We start from the raw sequence: 20043 nt of genomic DNA, 5'->3' as shown, positions 1-20043 counted from the left end.
TGCCTTCAACATGGAGTAAGGACTGTAAGTTGGTAGTCTTTATCCTTTTCAAAACCTTTTTTAACTCAAAATCAATAGGTCTTCAGATTGATTCCCTCAAAATTAACAAAACTATCCTAATTAGACCCGATAGAATTAGGCCTTAAAAACTAGTTTTTGGGCCACAACTTCAAACTTCTCTTAACAAGCTGTCAAACTAATCTCAATTTTGGATAAAATTTTTCCATTCATACAAGATTTTGTGGGTCTCATATCCTCAACCTATCTGTACACTTTGTTTCTATATAGGTGCTTGAAAATAAGGGTTTTGAGTCTTTCTTATTAGCATGAACAAGAGTTTCATAAATACCCTAGAAAATCTTGTCATGGGAATGTCTTCTCTCACATATGACTTCCTTACACATCTCTCCTCCTTCTTCATCTCTATATTGAATTATCTAATATACTCAATCTAGCAAACCCCACTCACTAGCACAATGAGCACCTAGCAATGCATGAAAGGCTCACCTAGGGCTTGACTTTATAAAATAGATGCCATTTTATTTTAGGCCTCTCATTTTTTATGTAAATTTTACAAAGGATCTACTTCCATATCCCCAAAAAAGTATTATGATTCCATACTAAGGATTCATGGGGGAGCCATTTTCCCAAAAACTGTCAAAGCAAAAAACAACATACAACCTATATACAAGAAATTTTCTAACTATGTACAAATGGAATTTAATGAACATGAATTATAAGAAAAAAATTACTATAAAAATATGAAAAACAAGAAGCAAACACCAAAATGAGCCTTTCAATCTATTGATCCATACATGCAATGATCAAAATTGTCAACTTTTGAATCTAGATTTAGTGAATCCACTTATAAAAAAATTTCTTATTAAAACTTCTAGTGGTTGGAATGGGTTCATTTCTTGGGTTTATAAGATTGACAAGAGGTTTTAGATACTTAGAGTAACCATCAACCTCAGATCCACGATATGTTCAATTCTTGCTCAAATTTTGTCATGCAACATCATAATGTTGCTGACAACTTTTGCATTCTTTTGCAAGTTTTGGACACCTATCACTAGGAATGTTCCAATTAGTTCCATCATGGTCCATTTATAATGCGTAGGAGTATTTATCCTTCAGAGCATCAATTCACATGTTTTTACCATTTTTCCCCATTTGACAACTTCGGCAACAATTGACATCTTTTTTTACATCTTTCTCAACTTTTTGTGCAAATGATGATGGAGGACCTCTAGCCCTACCAAAAAGATGCAAAAACATCACACAAGACTATTGGAAATATAAGGTAGATAGAGTTATTGAGAAGGGAGGGCTGAATTAGTGACTAATAAAACCTTATCTAACTTCAATTAATCCTTCATATAATATATTGATCTAATTGCATGCATGAAAGAATGAAAGAAAATAAACATTCATTGTAATTTGACACAAGATATGGTAACCTGGAAACCTAACAATTAGAAAGTAAAACTGGGGTGGGGATGATACCCATAAGCTTTAGTACTGTAGTATAAAGTTGGATTGTTGAGGCTTACAATTCATCACTTCTGATGATCTACCCTATTAGGAGAAATAAGGACTATGAGGTCCACCTTGTCAAAGGATTTACAAAATATACAATGAAGTATGCACTTAGTTAAGAGATTTATCAAAGACTGTTAAGTCTACCTTGTTAAAGTATTTGATTGATACACCTATTAGGATGAACCAGTGGCTAATCTTTGTTTTGCAACTCTGATTTGTTGGTTGAGTTTCGTTGAATTGTAATGATCACCTTGCTATATATATAAATCTTTTTTGTCCCATATACTACTTGTAGCCTTCCTTAATTTGCACTTTTGCTCATCACATAATCTTCACATCTCTACATTTTTCATAATTGGATATATTAAAATGTATTACATATATACCAATCCAAATCATAGCTTATTGGTTTCGGCTACAAAACCAATTTCAACATAATGCACAAAGTCAGCCCAACTGCTATAACTTGGGCTTTGAAAACAAGCTCAATGATGTTATGATACTCAACAACCATTTTCAACACTTGGCATCATCTGACACTCGGTTCACAAAGAGGCTCAATTCATACTCATCACTTTAAAGTAGCTTAAACTCGGTTAGCACTGTATGACTCAGTGAACACCATGAAACTCAACATAAATTGAATCACTTAGTTGACACTCCATCTCTTAGTCAACACTGGATTGAAATCGCTAAAACTGCAAGCTTGTTAAGCACTAGATTGCATAGTTAACATTGTGTAACTTGGTTAACACTGTGGAGCCTGGTTAACAAAGTTTCCATTGAAAAACTTGGTAAACACTGCTACACTTGGTATGAACTTTACATAGATTCTAATGCTTAGTAGAAACATAACCAATTGATTATGTGTGAGTTACTAATAGACAAATTGATCTTAATGTCAACAAGGAGAAGATAAGTTCAAAACAATACCTTCCTCAAACCTTTTAGGGTATAAGACCCATCACCTTTAACAAAATTAAGCAAGCAAAACCAAACTGCATATAGTGGATTGAACCTAGTCAACTCCACCTAGGAACAAACCTAACCATGACCTTCTAAGGTCCAAATAGATCTAACTAATTTTGATAAGGTCAATACAAGCCAAAATAAAAAGCCTAAAACTAGGATTAGGAGTTAGCCTAGGTGCTCGTACACTATCAATTTTTTGCCTTCCCAATTCTATTTTTTCATCTAATTTTTGGTTCTAAGATTTAGAACCATACTATGTTCAATGTAATAGTAATTAATCAACAACAAAATCTATACTCACATTTCCTATTTAAACATTATTACTACTACTATAGCACAAATGGGTCTCTCTTAGGCCTTAAAAACCATAATAGTTAAGTTTTAAGTGAATTTAAAATATTGGAACTAATCCTTTCAGCTTATTTTCTATAAAAGGAATTTTATTTAGAGCATTTTTTTGGTCTACTTTTATAATTTCTATTCATGATTAATGATATATCATTATTTCTTAATGCAAATTATATTCTACTTCTATGCTCTAAATTCAGTTTCTTAAAATAATAAATTTCATAGAAGAATTCACCTATGCCTAGGTTAAAGGGAACCTCTTTCATAATCCCAAACCAATCCTATAAGATACTACATACATATAATACCTCTTGTTCCCTTATGTTATGCAGGGACTCTACATGTGTGCAACCCTTGTTTGTACTTGGGATCGATTTGAGAGCAATTATTTTAGCAAGATGATTTATTATATACATTCTTATCATTTAGAAATGATACATCTACCAATGTAGATGTTTCCAATAATAAGTTTAAGATTTAAAACCATCAAATATCTAGTTTATGTCACTATTGATGAAATAATTGCACATTATTTAGTACAAGCACCAATTTTAGTAGAATTGTACTTAAAGTCAACATGGTGAACATGATGTTATTTTAGAGAAAAGTTCTGAGTGTGCCGTAGGTGAGTTTGACAAAATCACATTCCTTAGTTAAATGAGGAAATAGTTCATGCACTTGCTGCATCCTCAATGTGTGGTTCTTAAATGAAGGAGATAATTATTCATTGACGTAATATAGTGTCCTAAATTTGACATTCAAAGATGTTTATCCTCTAATAGAAGCAAAACCGTGAACTCAAATTGTAGGGCTAAAAGGTGGTCAAATCTATTTATTATTTCAACTTATGTAATCATATTACCAAATCATATTGAATTAATGTTATTAAATTATTATGTAATAGTTTGCTAGTGCTAAGGCTAATGAATGGTTCCTGCCAAGTCTGGCCATTATTGAATTATAAGGAAAATGGTCTACAATTTACAACATGTTCTATTGATGAGAATCCAACTGAGGCTCAAATTACCCGAAAATACGAATCCCTCTAAATCTTTCTCATCATTAGCTGAAATTGAAACGAGAGTGCCATCAGAATTACAAGGAAGATCTATTACCAATGGAAATACTGTGGATGACCCACAATCTATGATATCATCTTCAGCTGGAATTTTCATGACAACTTTGGAGTAAACAGATTCATTGTTGTAATGAATGTCTACAACACAGACAAAATCGGATCGAGAAACTTCGTCATTTTCCTCAAAAAGACTGAAAATTTCTTGACAATCTTCTTGGGAAATATCGATGAGGGGAAAGCAATCTGCATAGAACTTGTTGAACCCACCCAAGGAATAAATCAATTGTTTAACCTCATCGTTTTTTGTTGAAGGCCAAAGTGAAGAACAAGTATCCTCCCATAGGCCTTGTTCCTTGTTGCAATAGTGGTGCTGTCCACTCTCTTTAAGATTTCTCGAGCAATATCACTGCAAAGAGACATTCCTCTTACACTCAATATCCACTGCAAGTCAAATTTTTATGCCTGATTAGCTCTCTATAAATATAACATCTTTAATGAATACGGCGACGTGTGCATTACATCACTTGAGGAGAATCATTTTGTCCATAGAGATCAGATTAATGTTTTACGGCGTGAACAGACAGTCGTCTTAAGAATTACGAGATCAGATTCCTTACGCGAATATCTAACAGGGGCCAAAATGTATTCGACCGACAATCTTAGTATTCCCCACCGTGCATCTCTATCGTTCTGATATCATGAATGGGTTCAAGTTTTTGTCTATTTTAAAACTTAAGTTTTTTATTGTCAAAATTTAGAATTTGGACATTCGAACTTAGAATATCGCAGGTAAGTAAAAATAATGAAATATAGTTTTAGTTTACAAATTGAAATAATTCGAATAATATGGGTTGGGGCTAGTTTCATTGACACGAGCTTCATCTAATCTATCGTTACCAGTTGTATTAAAAAATTTGCTTCACATCAAACTATCACCCTTTTTTTTCTTCCTTTTCTTTTAAATTCTATTGATTAATATCAGATCACTTCATTTTTAGATTCAGGTACCGAACTGAATAATAATTAAAGAAGTGGTTGGAAAGAAGAGACAAGCGAAAACAATATCAGCGATAACGATTAGTGCGGAGTCGTCGTTGACTTGATAAATTGCTTAAATTTATAATCAAACAAATTTAAAAACTGTGTGGTGGTCTGTGCAATTAAAAAGATGTTTTTGTTTTTTGAAGTGGGCTCCTTCGAAACGTCATTTTCTAGAACCGTAATGAAGACGAGATAAGATCACTAGACTTTTTATTATTTGCAAGGAATTGCCACTTTAAAAATGTAATTAAGCTGGGCCAGGCGTAACAGGTTAGGTTAAGATGATAGCGAGTCAAGAAACAAAATATCTTCAACGGGGAATTTTATACGCACACTTGAAGCATGATTTTACCCCAAATAAAAAGCAGAAGCTTTGCATAAAATGGCAAAGGCATTTTTTAGTAAGTTATAAGATTTATTAGTGAAATTGACCTGTAAGATTTATTAGTGAAATTGACCAATTTGGCAAGTGTATAAATTGAGCCATGTTTTTCAGTTAGATGGCAAGGAGAGGGTTCTAGACGGGGGAAAAGTACAGCTTCAGGCCATTCAAGCATGTTAAATTCAACGATTTTTAGAACACGATCTGTGCTACATATTAAGAATTTGGTAGGATTATGTTTCTAGAAGTCAATGAATGTACAAAGGTCTAATATTATTTTGTAGCAAAGCAAGGTTTGTGTCTAAGTTGAATTGGGTCGCATTGTAGTTCAAGTCAAAAGAGGCATAATCAAGCCTTTAACTTAGTTGTATTATAATGTAACATGCTTATGTTTTCAAAATAGGAGTGAGCTATTTTAGGAGCATATTTTTGTAGGTTTGATAAATTTGATTGAAATAATAATATTTCTATAAGGCATACAACATGTACTTGTTAGTCCCTGCCTTAAGACAGGGAACTAATGTTTTCAGTTGGGGTTCATAATTAATTTTTATGACCACAGTAACTTTATTGCTGACGTTTCAAATTGATTTATTTTTAACTATTAATTCTTATTTTATGATTGGTTAACCCCCATTTTGCTAGGGGTGAAATTGATTTACCATCACAAGAAATTACCAAAAATTATATTCCAAAAACTTCCAGAATATTACAGCCTCACTAATTTTTTAGCAGGATAGGTACCTAGCATGAACTTAGCGAGAGTTAGAGAAGGGACAATGCTTCTCTATATGTGATCCTTCATGCTTGGATGTATATGACATCATGCTACCTATGCCTTTCTCTATTGTGTCACATCAATGGTGACTCACTGTCCTTGATCATTGCCTTCAATTATTTACTTTACCTTTCTATCTATGTGACCTTTAACTCTTTCCTTGGTCTCAAAAGTGTATGAGTTTACTAGTGATCATTTTGACTTCATTCTCATCCTCCTTTTCTTGCTAGTCGTTGACCAATGAAAACACCATTAGATGCTAAGGGTTAAGATTCACTAGTCTCAAATTTTCATACCATGTTGTTGATAAGTCCAACAAAAAATTACATATTTGAAAGAGAATGAATTTCCCCACCTTGATTTTATGAACATATTTGTTACTATAATTTATCCACATGTTCAACATTGTCGTGGTGCACAATTGAAAGCTAAACATATTTGTGATTCCAAAACTTAATTTTCACTTTGTTGTATTTTTTCAATTGCAAATTTCTCTAAGAACTAAATATTTTGTACTCAGTCGAGTATTTAACATCAATACTATCATTTAAACCAAGTTTCAATATTTGTTCATGTAACTTACAAACATAAAAAATTTGAGTTGAATGAGGTAGAGAGTATTGATCCAAATGATATAGTCATCATCAAGGAAGCTCATTTATATATAAGTGATGATAAAATTAATGATAAGAACTATGTAGCTTAGTTTTTGCAATATTTTTTGAGGATTTAGAAAATTGTGGTGTTAATACTTTACACCACACTAATTAGTCTAATGGTTGTGTACGAAAATACATTCTTCAATTCTAGTATATATAATACTTTTTGATGAATAGTGGATTTCCTAGTAATTAATATATTAAAGTTACATAGTTCTTGGTATATATAATATTAATCTTTATGTAAACTTATATTTGAACAATCAATTTGATAGCTATTATAAATGATTACATGCACACATGTTTAACTTTATCCCAAGATAATTTAAGTCTACAAAATCCTTTAATTGGCCATCCATGCAACATGATAGATGCAATTTTAGGTTTCTTTTGAACTTATTTGAAAGTGGACACTAAAAAGGAGAAAATAATGCAACATACGCATGTGGAAAATATACACTTCATTGACATTACTTAAAGGTACAAATGGTGTTCAATAAACAATGTGTAAGTACATTCTTTATTTTTTCCACAATTCTTTTTAAACTAATAGTTTTTTTTTAAAATGTCAATAACAACTTAGAGAAATTGAAGGAGATCGTTGAATGTTATTGAAGCCATCTTTTTAGTTGTGACACAACATACACAAAATATTACTTTTGTAAAATCTTTTATCTGAATTATTTTTCAAGATTTCATCCATTGCATTTTACCTTTATAATAATTATTCATCTAAAAAAAATTTACATTTCATTTCATATTTTACAATAGATATTGATTGATCTAATTCTTAAAGTTATCAAAAAGTTGGAAGTATTATAATTTTACATCAAGTGATGATAATAAGATGCCACAAGCCTCCATTAACTTAAGTTAAATAAAAATCATTCTTTTCTCATGAGTGTGTTGAGTATAATAAAATTTGTCAGTGTGAAAATATTTCACATGGATCATATATTTCACAATGACACATGAACTGGAGTTAATTAGAATGTATCCTTATTAAGATTATGATGATATATACATTTTTTATCCTGTATATCCAAATGATTCTGAATATTTTTTTGATTTAATTGAGATAGATGTGTGTGCATGTATGTGCTCCTTCATTTAATTTAAATTTAAATCACAAGTAATGTTAAAATATCATCTTATCCTATTTCAATAATTTATGAAATTCATTTGTATAGATGATATTTTATCAATGGTTTTCGATCTTGACAATACAGTTCGTGTAGATTATTATCTACTAAGATACATGAAAGAAAAATACAAGTTGTTAGAAGTAACTATAAATGGTGATCAAGAGTTATATCCAACTAGTTCAATCATTATTAAATATATCTATTATAAAAAAAAGAAAGATTAAAAAAGGTATTAAATTTAATGAATGCATGGCTAGCCAAAGAGTTCTACATTACCAACACTTGTTTATAGAAAATATGTTGCAATTTGACACATTATGAAAAGGAGGACGTGACAACCAAAGTTGTTTGTTTCCTATTGAGGAATATGAAATCATAAATGAAGATGAAAAGTATGGCCAAACTTTAGTGATAAAGGTGGAATGTAGAAAGAGATGATCAATACTTTCAAAATTACCATGTTAGGTGTAGTAAATCTATTTCTAGACATTATTACATATCCATAAAAAATATTTGGTAGGTTTGTTACACCTAATTCCATCAGTCCAAGATAATTAGTAGACATTTTCTCTAGAATAATTTTTCATGCATTTTTTTTTTTTTCGATTGGTTGAATCTATTAGACAAATTTAATTGTAAAGATGTTTTGATAACTTTGCATTGAATATTTGATGTATTATAATTCCTTTGTATTTCTACTATTGTTTTAAGGCCTCTTCTATTATGCTTGATTTAACCAAAAAACAATAGAATGCTTGATAAACAATAGAGGGTTCAAAGGAATTAACTTTTCCAATATTTCAATTTGAATTTTTTTTATGGTACATTGAGTAGACAACACTTTTGAGATGTTGAAAATTTTTGATTTATTAGAAAAATTCTAAGCGAACAAATAAACAAAAGAGAACAATATCATTTCAAATCAAATCATTTATAACTAAAATAATGAGTGAATATGTTGTTTTTGCACACATTATTAAAACATGAATACATGAATAAAATTTCTTGAACTTACAAATATATGCTTGTGCTCTACTCAAGCTATGAAGACAAATGAATCAAATGACTTGTGGATTTTATTATTGTTTTATAGAATTTAAAACACAAACATGTTGTAACACATTCACATTTTAATTCAATTAGCTCTATTGGTCAATATTAATCCTCGGGTTTAGTAATAGTAAACATTAACATCAATCCTTACAATTTTATGTTTTACTTCTGCTCCTATCACATGATATTTTTTGTGAATCTCATGAAATTAATGAATTATGACAATCCTTAATTACAAACTACAATTTGATGATGATATCAAGTAACTAAATTTTTGATTTTTTAAATTAGAAAACAAAACTATATCATACTCAAATTCCAAATCTTGTTTGGCTTGAGATATAGTGTCACGAATTCAGTTTAGACATAAATCTAGGTTTGCTCCAAAATATTATTAGACCTTTGTGCATCCATTGACTTAATCATCTAAAAAAATGACAGCCACATTTCTACCTTGAATTCTTAATATATACTCTAAATCTTGTTCTAAAAAAATATTTACTCAAAAACTAGAAAGTTCAATTTTGATAGCATTATCACGATTAAATGTGTTAAATTAGCCAATCAAACCAAAATTTTATAATACTCCTATAATTTATTTATTAAAATCTTTTAACACCGATTACCATATTAAAAATTTCATTTTGTCATTTTATGGGATGCGGCTATCCTCCCTACAAATTGCACCATTGATTAAATTTCAAAAAAATGAACACACAATAATTTTATTTTGAAATTTTCAGCATTTGATCTTCATATATTTTGAGATAAAAAACAACAATTTTTTGAGAAAACTTCACTATGTTTTCATCTTTGACAATTTTTTTTTTCTTTAATGCATTTTGTCTTGGAGGTTAACCAACACCTATTTTTGTTGGCATACGTATGTAATTTATACTACTACTAACCACTCACCATCCAAGAATTATTATCTACCACCATATTTAATATGGAAGCTTCCCACCATCCTCCCTGTATACACTATTCTCTTCCACCTTTTACATGTGATTTTTGACTGCTTTACATTCCAGATCTTTCCTACCATACATGTGCAAAGTTCTTGATTTTTCTTAGACCTCTATAAATAGAGGTAGTTGTAATGGATGTAAGCAAAAGGCAAAGAAGCAATAATATAAAGATTTCTTATTTTGGTTTTAGTTTTCTCTGTCTCTTCCAACCTTCATAGAAGTATCAGAGCATAAGCAGATTGTGGAGTTAGATCATAGGCAGATATTGGACTCATAGTCCAGGCAGATTGTGGAGCTAAAAAAAGAGATTCCTGCTACAAGAAAGACATATGAGATCAGTCTAGTAGTAAGGTATTGCATTTTATTTTTGAAGTTGAGGTGTGAGTGTGTGCTTATGAGTTGGATTTTATTTCAAGTGATTAGTTTTGTAAGAAGTTGGAGATCATTATTATTTTTGAGATAATCTTATTGATTCTGCTACTGTACTTAAGAATTCTAGTATTTTAAAAGATTTTATTGTTTTTTAAAGTATGGCATCAAGCATGAATCAATTTATGATTCCAATATTTTCTGGCAAGAATTATAATGATTGGACATTTAGAATGAAAACAATATTTTTTTTCGAAGAGTTATTGGAGATTGTAGTGAGTGGCTTTGTAGAGCCATTGGATGAATCATTATTAACTGCATATCAAAAGGATGAACTCAAGGAAAATGGAAAAAAAGATATAAAGGCTTTTCAAATCATTCAACAAGGTTTGGATGACACTGTTCTTGCAAGGATTAATAGAGCTACAATAGCCAAGCAAGCATGGGAGATCATTGAAACAACATATCAAGGTATAAGCAAGGTAAAAGTATCTAAATTGTAGTCATTAAGAAGAGATTTTGAAAACCTCCAAATGAAAGATACTGAATCAGTACAATAATTTTCAATTCAAGTTATGAATGTGGTTAATCAAATAAGGTTGAATGGTGATGAGCTAACAGATCAAAAAATTGTAGAAAAGATCTTAAGAATCTTGCCTATTAAATTTGATAATATTGTTGTGACAATTGAGGAATCTAAGGATTTGTCAAATTTATCTATAGATGAGTTGTTTGGATCATTACAAAACCATGAATACAAGTTGAACAGGCATGATAATACTTCATTGGAGAATGCCTTCAAAACACAAATGACATTTGGTAGAGGCAGAGGAAGAGGAAATCTAGGATTTATAGGATGCGGAAGATGATGAAATAATTATCAAAGAGAGGAAAGGAGTTTTGATCAAGGAGTAAGGAGAAATCAAAGTGTAAGCTCAAGGGGGGGCAATAACAATCAAGCATCAGAAAGGTATGATAAATCAAATGTCCAATGTTATTATTGCAAAAGGTTTGGTCACTTAGCAAATGAATGTCGAAAGAAGCGAACAGATGTAGGAAAATAAAATACAATTTTTTTTCTGAAAGTAGTCTAGGGACATTGTTCATTACATGTCATGTAGCTCAAGAGAGCTCAAGTGATATTTGGTTTCTAGATAGTGGTTGTAGCAATCATATGACAGGAAATAGAGATATATTTAAAAGTTTGGATACCTCAGTCAAGTCAAAAGTAAAATTGGGCAATGAAAACATAGTGGAAGTAAGTGGAAAAAGGTACAATTGTTGTAATAAAAAATCTTGGTAGGAAATCTATTTCTAATGTGTATTTTGTATCTAGTTTAAAGCATAATCTTATAAGTGTGGGACAACTTACACAAAAAGGTTATATAGTTATATTTGAAAATAACATCTGCACTATATTTGATATTTCTCCTAGCACCATGGTCATTGCAAGGGTTGAAATGACAGACAATAGAATGTTTCCACTTCACATGAAAAGTGGAGTGATGGATGAGGGTGGAGTGAGTTTCAAGGAAACATGTCAAGATCAATCATAGATATGGCATTTGAGGTATGGTCATCTAAATTTCAAGGGATTGAGTTTATTGCAAAGAAAGGAAATGGTAAGAGGCTTACCCCCATTGAAGCACCAATCAGTTCATGTGAAAGTTACATCTTAGCTAAGCAACATAGGGAAAGTTTTCCAAAAGAAATGTCATATAAAGCTTGGGAACCTTTAGAAATTGTGCATATTGATATATGTGGTCCTATGCAAGTGCCATCATTAGGGGGGAGCATTTATTTTCTAACATTCATTGATGACTTTAGTAGGAAGACATGGGTTTATTTTCTTAAATATAAATCTAAAACATTTTGTAAGTTTAAGGAGTTCAAGGCATTTGTTGAGAAACAAAGTAGTCTATCCATTAAGGTCTTAAGGTTAGATAGAGGGGGAGAATACATGTCAAATGAGTTTTTGGATTATTGCAGGCATCATGGAATAAAGAAGCAGTTCACTAGAAGTTATACACCTCAGTAGAATGGTGTTACCGAAAGAAAGAATCGAACAATAATGGAGATGGAAAGAAGCATGTTGAAAGGTAAGAATCTACCAAATGAATATTGGGCTGAAGTAGTAGCTTGTGTTGTTTATATCTTGAACAGAAGTCCAACAAAGATTGTAAGAGAAAAGATAACACAAGAAGCATGGAGTGGTAAGCATCATTGTGTTTCCTATTTTAGAGTATTTGGTTGTATTGCATATACACATGTTCCTAAAGAAACAAGGAGTAAATTGAATGATAAGAGTGAAAATGTATTTTTATTGGTTATGATGAACAATATAAGGTATATAAGTTGTTTAATCCTATAACTAGAAAATTCATTATAAATAAAGATGTTGTGTTCAAAGAGGAAGAATCTTGGGATGGCAATATAGACAAGACAATTATAGGCACAACTCCAATACTATATGATGACCAAGAAGGAAAAGACCAAGAGAATCAAGTAGATCAAACAAATGAGCAAGGGGGAACTCCTTCAAGAAGTACACATGGAGATAACACACAAATAGAAGATGACCAAGGAGAATCTTCAAGTTTGCAAGTAAGTAATGACTCTAATCCTACACTTGCATCTTTGAGATCAAGGATTAAGAATAATAAAACTAAAATTTTGCAAGAGATTTATGAACAAGGGGACAAAATAGATTTACAATCAAATTTTTCTTTATTTGCTCAAGATCCTATATATTTTGAAGATGCAATCAAGGAAAAACAATGGATTAATGCAACGAATGAAGAATTGGAATCTATTGATAAAAATGATACATGGGAGCTAGTTGATTTGCCTAAGAATAAAGAATGCATATGTGTAAAATGGGTTTATAAAACTAAGTATAAGGGAAATGGAAAATTTGATAAATATAAGGCAAGATTAGTAGCTAAAGGGTTTGCACAAGAATATGGAGTTGATTATAATGAAACTTTTCCACTTGTAGCTAGACTAGATACTGTTAGAATGGTACTAGCTATTGCAGCTCAAAATAAATGGATGGTTTATCAAATGGATGTAAAATCAACTTTCTTAAATGAGTATATGGAAGAAGAAGTTTATGTGCAACAACCACTAGGTTATGAAATCAAAGGACATGAACACAAGGTTTATAGGTTGAAAAATGCACTCTATGGGTTGAAACAAGCACCAAGGGCATGGTATAGCAGAATTGATTCATACATGATTAAGAATGGATTTAGTAGAAGCACTAGTGAGTCAACACTATACACCAAAGTCAATAAGGAAGGTCAAATTTTGATTGTTTACTTGTATGTTGATGATTTGATCTTTACTGGTAATCTTTCCATTGATATGTTCAAATCAGCAATGAAGAAAGAATTTGAGATGATAGATTTGGGTTTGATGAAATATTTTCTTGGTATTCAAGTAACACAAAATGACAAGGGAATTTTCATTTGTCAAAATAAATATGCACAAGATGTTATGAGATGGTTTAGAATAGTAAATTGTAGTCCAGTATCTACACCTATGACAATGGGCACAAAATTAAGTAGAGAAGACAATGAGAATGAATTTGATTCTACTCAATTCAGAAAGTTGGTTGGTAGTTTGATGTATTTCACAACAACTAGGCCTGATATTATGTATGTAGTGAGTGTAATTTCTAGATTTATGGATTCACCTAAGAATTCACATTGGCAAGAAGGAAAGAGAATATTGAGATACATTGCAAGGACTCTGAATTATGGCATAATGTATTCTTCTTCATATGTTTTTCAGCTAGTTGGGTATACTGACAGTGATTTTGCAAGAAGTGTTGATGATAGGATGAGCACATATGGATATGCATTTCATCTTGGAATAGGTATTGTGGCATGGGCATCAAAGAAGCAGCCTATCGTGACTATTTCTTCAACTGAAGTAGAATATGTAGCTAGTACATCAGCAACATGTCAAGCAGAATGGATGCGAAGAGTCTTGAAAGATCTAATGCATGAGCAAGATCAATCTACTACAATCTATTGTGAAAACAAGTCCACCATCACACTATCAAAGAATCATGTTTTTCACAAGAGGACAAAGCACATTGATACTAGATATCATTTTATTCGAGAATTAGTCAATAATGGAGAAATCAGCTTGGAGTATTGCAGATCCAAAGATCAATTGGCAGATATATTTACAAAGACATTATCACAAGAACAATTTGAATATTTAAGAGACCAAATGAATATTGTGAACTTTGATATAATTAATGGTAGAAATTAAAGAGTGTTGGCATGCGTACGTAATTTCTACTGCTGCCAACCACTCACCATTCAAGAATTATTATCAACCACCATATTTAATATGAAAGATTCCCACCATCCTCCTTGTATACACTGTTCTCTTCCACCTTTTACATGTGATTTTTGACTGCTTTACATTCCAGATCTTTCCTACCATACATGTGCAAAGTTCTGAATTTTTCTCAGACCTCTATAAATAGAGGCAGTTATAATGAATGTAAACAAAAGACAAAGAAGCAATAATATAAAGATTTATTATTTTGGTTTCAGTTTTCTCTGTCTCTGCCCACCTTCAATTTTATGAACATCTAAACCAGAAAAAAACCAAGCGTATTGGAATTCTGCATGGAAGATATTTTGTTTGTTTGACTCCTGTCATTTTAACATAACGGTGACGCCTGACCTAGCTCTATTAATTTTTCAGTGATAACTCCGTCCATATATGAAAAGTCTATAACAGCTCGATCTTCTTATAAGCGAAAGGGTAACTGTCTTCATTGTCCTGCATTACGTTACTTAAGCACCGGGATTCAATAAAATAACGTTTGGAAGGAGCCTACTTAAGAAAAACAACTCTTTTTTCTTTGTTTTTTATATTCCACAGACCACTACGCACTTACAAGAATTGTTTGATTATAAATATAAGCAGATTGTGTAGTGGGTAGAACTAGTTTTCCTTGACGTCGACTTCCCACTAATCGTCATTGTTTATTTATATTGTTTCCGGTTAAACCACTCCTCTAATTGCTATCCACTTCACTACTGGAAATATGAAGTAAATATTTCTATACAATTAGTAACTTCAGAACAAAGAGATTAGATGGAGCTCGCGCCAATAAAGCCAGCCCTAGCCCATATTAATCAAAATATTTCAATTTCAAAGTAAAATTATGTTTTAGTACTTTTACATACATGGAATGTTCAATGTGATTCGAATGTCGAAATTCTTTTTTTTTTGGCAAAAACTAAAAATAAATTGCATTTTTAAAAGAACAAAAACTTGAACCCGTTGATGTTAATTCGATAGAGATGCATGGAGGGGACTAGTTAGATTGTCGATTGAATTCATTTTGGGTAAAATCAAAATATTCACCTAAAGAATCTGATTTGACAATTCATAAGACTGTCTGTTCACGCGGGGAAACATTAATCTGATAACTAGATTGTCTAATTCCATGGACAAAACGATTATCCTCAAGTGATGTAATGCACACGTGACCGTATTCATTAAAGATGTTATATTTATTAAGAGCTAATCAGGCATAGAAATTAGACTTGCAGTGGATATTGAGTGTAAGAGGAATGTCTCTGGGCAGCGATATTGTTAGAGAAATCTTAAAAAGAGTGGACGGCACCACTCTTGCAAGAGCAGAATGTTCCAGCTCTGATATGAGGTCGGTTGTAAAGGAACAAGGGCTATGGGAGGATGCGTGTTCTTCACTTTGGCCTTCAACAAAAATCGATGAGGTTAAACAATTGATTTATTCCCTCGGTGGGTTCAACAAGTTCTATGCAGATTGTTTTCCCCTCATCGATATCTCTCAAGAATATTGTCTCGATCCATTGGATGAAAATGATGAAGTTTCTCTCTCTGCTTTTGCCTCTGTTGTAGATATCCATTACAATAATAAATCAGTTTATTCCAAAGTTGTACTGAAAATTCCAGGTGAAGATGATATCATAGATTGCAGGTCATTTACAATGTCCCCATTGGTAATAGATCTTCCTTGTAATTCTGATGGCACTCTGATGGCACTCATACTTTCAGCTAATATGAGGCTCAGTTGGATTCTCCTCAACAGAAGAACAAAGGATGCTGTAAATCTCTCAAGTTGGAGGCCTCTGGAAGTACAGAAGCACAATTGGGGCTCTAATAATGAATTTACAATTAGGTTTGGATCCATTCTGCCTGCTCATGATAGTTTGCCTTTAAAATTAGCAGCATGTAATATTGTGGTTAAAGGCACAGTTTGTGTGGGTAAAGAGGATAGCTGTTTGCAGATGACTGGGGTTAGTCTGCAACTGGAGGACATGATGGGTTGTTAAGTGAACGGAAGAGATGGTGTTTTAGTTTTACAGAGAGCAGTTAAGTGGGGTAAGAGGAGTAAGAATTATGAACGAGTAATACAGAATTTTTATGATGTTTTGGAGATACAGAACAATTTGATAGAGGAAACTCTGGGAGGTAAATGTCAATTGAATCCCTTTTGCATGTTATTTTCAATTTGCTTAGTAATTATGTCTTGTACCACTTCATTGCATAGAATGCGATCTAAACTCTCAAACTGGGTAACATCTAAAGGGGATGTTTTCAGAGAGTTTCGCAAATTCTAATTGAATTGTAATGCCAAATTAGAGATGAAAATATAATCCTTTTTTCCTCTCAAATTTTGTTTTAAATTTTCAACCCAGTAACCAATTTTTAAATTTCACCGGGAGAGACTCAGATTTAGAAACGAATTAACCATCAAAGTCAGAGCAGTGACAACTGCTTAAGGTTCATTAGAAGATAAAAATAATAATAAATTCTTCAAGAAGATCAGTTTATTATTCAAGAGAGTGGGTTCCTGCCAAGCGTGAAGTGGGAATGCTATTTAAATAAATCAGAACAATATTTAAATTAATTTTATACCAAGTGGAATGGTATCGTCAGTGTCACCATCGTAAATCGTATTTAACTAGATTGGTTACAACTATGCAACTTGTAATAAGGAAAGAAATCGAGCACTATTATTTGGAACTGATTGGCTGGAGATTGCTAGGTTGGAACAGTTGGGTTTTGTTCATATCTGTCGGCAACACATCTAGTGGAACGGTTACAGTAGTTCTTATAGGCAATTTGGTCCATCTCAAGATCTGAAATAGTAATTTAAACTTTCGTCCTTTTTCTGTCTACTCAGTATTTAGAAGAATTGTGCTAGCTTACCAGTAATTAAGATGAACGTTATAGAATTTTTTTATGTATACAAAAGGTCAAACTGTAATAAAATAGTTTTTTATTTTTTATCAACTGTTTCTACAATAAAAAAAAAATATTTTTACATCTTTTCATCTAAACACTTAATTATATATTAATTTATTTATGGGACCAATCACTTTATATAATTAAAAATTTATTCATAATAATGAGACTTTTATTTTCAGCTTTAGATAAAATCCGTTTTGCCCAAATTTATTATCACTTGGCATCTACAATGCAGATTACTTGATAGGCAATACCCATTTTCACCATCATTTTCTCTTTCCTATATGCCACTCTCACCAGCGACTTGTCTGGTATGTCCTACCCTTGAGACTTAGGTGATCATGTATTGTTAGCATTTCTTATTGCAATTTGTTGACATTGATAATCATTAATATGTTTTGTTCCACCAATACTCTCTCCCTTTCAATTGTTGTATGTATATCATCTATGATTTTATTACCATGATGACATATACTGTATATTTCCAAATATTTAGAAAATCACATTGTTTTTATCTTAAAAGAAGCTAAAATAATGAGGTTGGCCCATAGTACAATATCATGGTAAGACCATTAACAACACAATCATAGCAAAAGATTACCAACAACCAACTCTACCAATAAAATAAAAAAATAGTATGCTAAACAATGATCCTAACCCAACTATAAGCATACATATACACATAACAACTAGTAGCATGACTAAGACCACTAGTGGAAAGCATAATACCACAAAATCAACATAATGTCTATCAATCTGCATACACTTACAAAAAAAAAAAAAAAAAAAAACTTACCACACATCTACCATCAAATCTACTATAGTATTTAAACATTAAAATTAAATAGTCTCTAAGGCCTAACAACTTGAAAAAAACACAAGGCCTAAAAATTGGCCTTCACTTTCCCTTTCTTGGTTAGTAGGATCTTGGCCAAGTCATTCGTGAAGAAGGCATTGAGCTTAGCAGAGTCCACTATCCCAAGAGTGTTCTCCTCATTCTCCTATTGTAAGAGTTGGAGAATAACAATTATACAATTAGTCGCCTTGAGCAAAAATTTGGAAAGAGTGTGAAGCTCACATTCAAAGCATCAAATTATTCTTTAACGGTCACCATCTCCAACTTAAGATCTTTGAAACTACTAGCCAACTACTAGAAACCAGCACAGTTACCATTCCCAACCTCCATAGCTTTAACATCAAAACACATGGGATTGGTAGAAACCATCTTCTTGATTTTGTTGTCCATACACACAAGGGAAGTCACCATCATTGCCAAGTCCTCCTTTTTCTTTCCCGGGGAAGACACTACACCAAAGGTAAAATTAATTGTGTTCATAGTGAAGCTAGCCGACACATGGGTTGTGTCATGATTAACTCCTTTCTTATTTTTTACAATCATAATCTCCTCTAAGGCCAAACTAGTTTCTTCAGTCCCCATTCCCTCTAAATCATCATCCTTCCCTCCTCTCTTCTTTGATATCTTCTCTTCTCCATGACTGGTTTCTGACTTCATTTCCTTATTAATCTCCTAGTCCCTACAAGATTTTTGTTTAAACTTAGCCATGTTTTGGCAAGTCTCGCAAACCTTCTACTACCCCCTTCATTTTCTTCCTCCAAATCAACCAGGTTAATTTTCTCATTCTTTTCAATTTTCAATTTTTTGTAGGCCTTATTCCTTTTAGGGTTTAATGAGCGAGTGGATGATGGAGAGGGTTTTGAGTTGGGGATGTAGAAAAACTATGACTATTTCTAGGTGATTAAGGCAAGCCCTACCTATTAATAATAGAGTGCTAGGAAGAGTGATGTAGTGAGAATCCGAGGGTATTGCTCTTAGACGTAATCTAGATCCCTTCAAATAACCATACAACTAAAACACAACACAAATGCAAGATTTGATTCCAAATCATAACTTTTTACTCATATAACAATTGTTTACATGCAATGTGCCCGATTGTAAGGCCTTTTGAGTTAGGGCCAAATACAAAAATCACTCTGCAAGATCTCTCAAGATCCAATCCCAAACACTAGATAGTCTAGATCCACACTCTAGTAGAAACCTCCAAGGAAGATCTCAACTTGTCCTCGCAAGCCCACCAAGAAATCTCCTTGTTTCCCAAGCCTCAACTACTAGCTCTTCAATTTTTTCTCCTCTTCCACATCCTCTTCTCCAAGATGGATGAATATTATATCTTAAGACTCCATAAGATCCCCTTACTTATACCCAACTAAGTCACAAGTCAGCCTAGTAATTTAAAAGTTAAATAAACCCTTACATTAAATACATGTTTAGCCACAAGTTGGCCTCCAACATTTATTGAATACCATATGCCTTAAAAGGCTTACAACACTTATTAAATACACCAAGAACAATTAACCAAGACCAAAATAGGTCCACACAACCTCCAATGATCAATTATCCACATCATGATCTCAATTAAC

At 32.1% G+C, this 20043-nt stretch overlaps 1 pseudogene; it reads left to right on the top strand.

Annotated features, from left to right (window-relative positions):
• The first annotated feature begins 15941 nt into the window (after positions 1-15941).
• LOC149531287 (putative F-box protein At2g36090) lies at positions 15942-16973 on the top strand (annotated as a pseudogene).
• The last annotated feature ends 3070 nt before the right edge of the window (positions 16974-20043 follow it).

This window comes from Cupressus sempervirens, chromosome 11 (assembly GCF_028749045.1).
Source record: "Cupressus sempervirens isolate cs-2001-9-10 chromosome 11, ASM2874904v1, whole genome shotgun sequence".
Lineage (NCBI taxonomy): Eukaryota > Viridiplantae > Streptophyta > Pinopsida > Cupressales > Cupressaceae > Cupressus > Cupressus sempervirens.
The sequence above is the reverse complement of the archived record's forward strand: the minus strand, read 5'-3'. Positions and strand labels throughout refer to the sequence as shown.